At 36.3% G+C, this 6000-nt stretch overlaps 1 protein-coding gene across 1 annotated transcript in view; it reads left to right on the top strand.

Annotated features, from left to right (window-relative positions):
* The first annotated feature begins 649 nt into the window (after positions 1-649).
* Positions 650-6000, top strand: part of LOC121730002 — a 42902-nt gene continuing 37551 nt past the window's right edge. The window contains exon 1 of the mRNA XM_042118796.1: positions 650-772. The gene's annotated coding sequence lies outside the window, so the exon portion shown is untranslated. The remainder of the gene's footprint in view (positions 773-6000) is intronic.

Genomic DNA, 6000 nt, shown 5'->3' with positions numbered 1-6000 from the left:
TTTTCGGGTCTTGAGAATAACTGATAATCATATTTAAATCAGTTTAATCTTACGAAACTTGGAATGTCTTTCACTTAATACATTTGAATAAGATAACTTGCAATAAAGTAGCTGATCCGGCTAAAGTTGTTTTGCTAAAACGTTATACACTTTCAAACACACACATCAAAATTCGTTGCTTACTTTTAAATATCTAGGCACATTCAGGGTGTAACAAAAGCAGGTGTCTATACACGGGTGTTGGGACTCATACACTCCCCGTGTATGAGTCCCAACACCCGTGTATAGAGTTGACTGTACTACTTTTACAGTCAACTCACAGACGGTGGTACAGAGTACAGACGATGACCACATTTAGTGCATAAATAGGTAACTAGGTACTAACGACCTACGGGAAACATTTATGCGGGAAGTACCTGGAAATTCAATATTGGAACAGTTGAAAGGGTCGATATTTGTATTAATAAAGGCTGAAGCCTGAACATCGGGGTCGGCGAATGCATACAAGCGTTTGAGCCAGGGCTGCCGAAACACACCATGGTTTTTCCGCGCGGAGGTGTGCTTGTATGACAAATTTTCTGCCAGTGACACCCCTGAGCGTTTCCAATTCCCCCGTTCCCGGTGAGCTTCAGTTTCAGACCAGCCGGGACCCGGGACGCCCGCGTCTCGTCCCACCTCGGACGAAACTACCGCGCGCATAAGGAATATTTGTTGTAAAAAGTTTATAGTATAAGTTCCATGTAAATGCGTGTAAAAAGGCTATAAAGAGCTGGTGAGTTGATAACTTTTATACCAATGTAACTTTGGCAGAATTTACTGCGGCAAAAATTTATCATCGCGCGGGAACATTTTTTCGCGATACAAACTGTTCTATGTTCTTTCCCGGTACTCGAAGCATCAACTAAATATCATCAAATTCGGTTGTATGGTTTTAGCGTAAAAAGGTAACAGACAGACACTTTTTAGGGTTCCGTACCCGAAGGGTAAAAACGGGACCCTATTACTAAGACTTCGTTGGCTGTCCGTCTGTCCGTCTGTATGTCACCGGGATGTAACTCAAGAACGGTAATAGCTAGAGAGTTGTTCACAGATTGTGAATATCCGTTGCCGCTATAACAACAAATACTAAAAACCAAAATAAAATTAATATTTAAGGGGGGCTCCCATACAACAAACGTGATTTTTTTGGCTTTTTTGCTTTATATCAATAATAGCAACCGGTAGGTACTTGAATTTTTCACACAATCCTTAGTTTTATGTTTACTTTAATATTTAATAATAATATTAATATAAAGAAATAAATTAAGAGGAGCTCCCATACAAAAAACACAAATTTTGCCCTCTTTTTCTCTATAATAGTACGAAACCCTTCGTGCGCGAGGCCGACTCGCACTTGGCCGATTATTTATTTATAAAATGTAAGCATGGATAAGTATAGATTTTGTAGTCATAAGTTAAAGTAAGCCTGTGGAGTGACAAAGTATAAATTACCATTTTTAAAATGTTTATACTTCAGTTCTTTAGTAGTACGTACTAATGCAAAAAATTGAAAATATTTTAGTAGCAAATAGTCACGCAATTTTCGTGTTAAACAAATTAGCACAAAAAATATAAAAGGTTGTCTGCTCACCGCTGTAATAATCGTATCCAATTCGCTGGATTTATTACAAACATTAAAATTTTTGCGGCCTTGAGATTGATCATAATAAGTCAAAAGCCTGTAAATTACAATCATTATAATAATGCAAGTTGTTTTAAAGTCAACGACAAACTGGCCACTAGTAGACGTTTAGGCAGAAACATAATATTATTGTCATACATAAAGTCCTAAAAGTTAAAATTTTATCTCATGCATGTAATATCTCTCTCTCTTTTTATTGTTCCGTACCCAAAGGGTAAAAACGGGGCCCTATTCTGAGACTTCGATGTCTGTCCGTCTGTCCGTCTGTCTTCAGGCTGTAACGCAAGAACGGTAATTTAAAGATTATGTATTTCTATTGCCGCTATAACAATAAATACTAAAAACAAAATAAAAATACTTAAGGGGGGCTGCCATACAGCAAACGCGATTTTTTTTAACATTTTTTGCTCTGTATCAATGATGACAACAGGTAGCCACCAGAAATGTTCACAAAATACTAAATTTTATTTTTATTTTAATAACTCATAATAAAATTTAAATAAAATTAAAATTTAAGGGGAGCTCCCGTAGAAAAAAAACACTGTCTTTTCTAATTTTTGCTCCATGATGGTACGGAACCCTTAGTGCGCGAGTCCAACTCGCACTTGGCCGATTTTTATATCATCTCATGTCTCTTCAACTATGATTGATCAGGGTGACTCCACTGACTCTTCTCTCAACGTAAGCTCACCAACATAAACGAAAAATTTTCCAAAAGGAAGAAGTCAACAAATTTTTCTGCCTAAAATCTTTATGTTAGCCTAATAGATCATATGACATACATACAAAATATCTGTACGTTTTTTACACCTCTTGCTAAACGTCTTCCTTTTTTGTCTTCGACTAGGAAAACCCAACTTTAGTATACGTGGGAAGTTAAAACGTGTTTCGGAATAACTTACTCGGTTTCACCCTTGTAAAATATGCACGCACGAAACACTCCAAAACCCCTTTCGGCTTACGCACTGGAATTGAAAATAAACCTATATATCTCATGAACGAATTCATCGTAAATCCATCTTGTAATCTTACATACAGCTTGTAATCTGGGTACTTAGACAAATTAATTTCCGTACTTTATGCAGTATCATTAGAAATGATTGTATGGGATTTGACAGAATGTGTCGCTAAGCTAAATGACGCTTGCAATGGTTTGAATGCTAAATAAATTCCCATTCATAGTTATTTACTACATGTACATTTTTTCATATAAAAACTATCCTAAGGCCCGCTTTCACTAACGTTTGAGTGTTAACAGCTTGTTAAAATATCATGTCTTATCTTTTATTCGTATTATATGTAAAAAGAAAGAGGTAACGTAATGCTAATTCGAGCCTTAACTTTAACTTTTTTCCCGCATAGTGTCCGCACTCAACAGTCCATACCAAAAGTCTAAAACAGCTCAGCTGTATTATAGCAGAAAGAAGTAACAGACTATACTAATATTATAAAGCGGAAGAGTTTGTTTGTTGGTTTGAACGCGCTAATCTCACCAACATAAATGAACTCAGGAACTACTGGTCCGATTTGAAAAATTCTTTCAGTATTAGATAGTTCATTTATGGAGGAAGGTTATAGGCTATATATTATCATGCTATGACTAATAGGAGCGAAGAAACAGAGGAAAATGTGAAAAAAACGGGGATTTTTTTTTTTAAAGGGCTTATCTCCCGAATTACTGGAACAATTGTTATGTTATTTGGCACAGATATCTAAGAGAGGCACATATCGTGCGAAACCGCGTGTAACGTCTAGTATTTTATATAACGTTCAAGTTATTTATTTTAGATTAGGAACGTCGAGTTTACGGCGATTTTTCCGGGTGTTCTTAACAAAAATCGCACATTTATAAACAATCACTGGCTGGCTGTCGGCCAAGGAAACTGAACGAAAATCGCCTCCCCTAATATTGTAATTTATTATAATACCTCATTTACTTGCGAGACAAAAGTAGCCATAACAATAATATATTATGTTAAACAGTTTATAAAATTCTAATATTATATTATATAAAATGACTTTAGAGGTTTGTGTTCAGTATATCAGTTGCATGCAACCTGGAGGATACATTTTTTACAAAACATAGTGATAATACTTTAGGGTGTGTATGAGTCCCCTGTATAGACTTCACTTGAAAGTAGCAGCGCTGAAAGAGTAACTTTTTTAACTTTTGTATGCTGCTGACACGCTTACCCAATTCACAAAAAAATGCTCTTTCAGCGCTGCCACTTTCACAGCGATCTCTGTATAACCACAGAATAGATAATAGTACAGTATAACACATACCCTAAACTTAAAGTATTACGTACTTTGTGTGGTTAGACCTTGTATAGGTCAGAAGTTCAGAACAGAACAATCTTCTCTTGATTGAACACCACAATGCCGAAAATGGCGGAATTCTTTAGATTTTATTGTAAGTTTTGAATGATTATAATATGCCAACGATTTTAGCGCTGCGGTGCCGCAACGCCGTTCTGTGTTTTGGCCCTAAGCATTATCAATATCAATTGTGATTTGTGCGCTCTTTTGACAGCTTCGCAATCATGGTGCCATAATGGATAATGTTTATCCATTATGGCCTAAGGTTTAGAGTGGCCTTAACACTTGCGTACGTCACATTCCAAAAATGTAGAGTTCTAATAATTTCCCCTATACTCTTCAGCAATATCAAAACACTTTTTGCTGGGTAACGATTAAAAACAACTGTACTATATAGTAGAGCCATGCTTCGGCACGAATGGGCCGGCTCGATCGGAGAAATACCACGGGCTCACAGAAAACTGGCGTAAAACAGCGCTTGCGCTGTGTTTCGCCGAGTGAGTGAGTTTACCGGAGGCCCAATCCCCTACCCTATTCCCTTCCCTACACTTCCCTACTCCCTTCTTTACCCTCCCCAATTCCCACTTAAAAGGCCGGCAACGCACCTGCAACTCTTCTGATGTTGCGAGTAAACGACGAGAATCGATACACTTATTAATAGAAGTGTGCATGTGTTTCTTTTAGTTTTTCCTATTAGTGGGATTGGTTTCCAGTGCAGAGTGACCTCGTCCATGAAACTGCAATACATCCACATATCTAGTAAATGTATTTTTAGAGATACAGAAGATATCGGTTACGGGAACCGACGCTTTAAGTCCTGTATATCTTTCATAATATTGTTATTCGAAAAAGGTGAATCGGCAATTTTTTCTGGGTATGAAAAATTGTTTGATAGGTTCTCAGACCCGAAAAGTACATTATCATGAAACTCTATTTAGCCCTTTTGGAGAAATTGTATTGTTTATATAATACTAGATTGGGCACTTTGAAGGTTTATGGTGAGGTTTATGGTATGAGTAACTGTCTTTTTTATGGCTATGTGGTTATAGTGCAGTGTGCTCTATTATTATTATTATAAATTAAACTGTGTCTCTGATGTTTATCAAAATCAAATCATAGCATATGTTCTACTAATCTATATAATTTCTCATCTCTATCTCATTTTTAGGGTTCCGTACCCAAAGGGTGAAAACGGGACCCTATTCATGAGACTTCAATGACTGTCTGTCTCCACGCTTTTAATATTTAAAGGGTGCTCCCATACAACAAACGTGAATTTGGGTGGCCTTTTTGCGCGATATCAGTAATGGCAATAGGTAGTCATAATATGTTATTTTAACGAAAGCCTGTATTGTATGTCTACTTTATTAATTATTAATAATATTAATATTAACATAAAATAAACATAAAGGGGGGCTCCCATACAAAAAACATTTGGCCTATTTTTGCTCTATAACGGTATGGAACGCTTCGTGCGGGAGTCCAACTCGCACTTGGCCGATTATTTCACTTCAAAGCTCAAATTGTTTTCTTCAATACAACAGAAAATAAAAATCTGAGAGTTTGGATTTCTTATATTTTGTGAGATAATCGAACGAAAAAAGTCGGTGTAAGTAAAATTTGATTGAGCTTAAGAAGTTAGAAGCAGAACTTTTTATGTATAATTATACGGTATCCTATACAGACAGTAGACATGTTACTTTAAATAAATGTAGCACAGCTCATACAGCTCAAACATAATCTCATAAAGCTCAAAGATTACTACAGGGAGCATAAAATATTCATACAAAATATCATTTTCTCAAAGCAAGAAGCAATTTCATTTAAAAGCAAGTAATGTAGACCCAGGACCATACATATAACGGAGTCGGACAGAGCGACTCATTATCATCTTGTGAAAGCGTAGAAAAGTGTTTAAACTTTAATCTTAAGGTCCATATAAGGGACAATTTGTCGTTTCGATCGATCGTCAAGAAAATCGTCCAATCGATCTTTTGAAC

Source organism: Aricia agestis, chromosome 8 (assembly GCF_905147365.1).
Source record: "Aricia agestis chromosome 8, ilAriAges1.1, whole genome shotgun sequence".
Classification (NCBI taxonomy): domain Eukaryota; kingdom Metazoa; phylum Arthropoda; class Insecta; order Lepidoptera; family Lycaenidae; genus Aricia; species Aricia agestis.
This window is presented reverse-complemented; position numbering and strand designations above follow the sequence as displayed.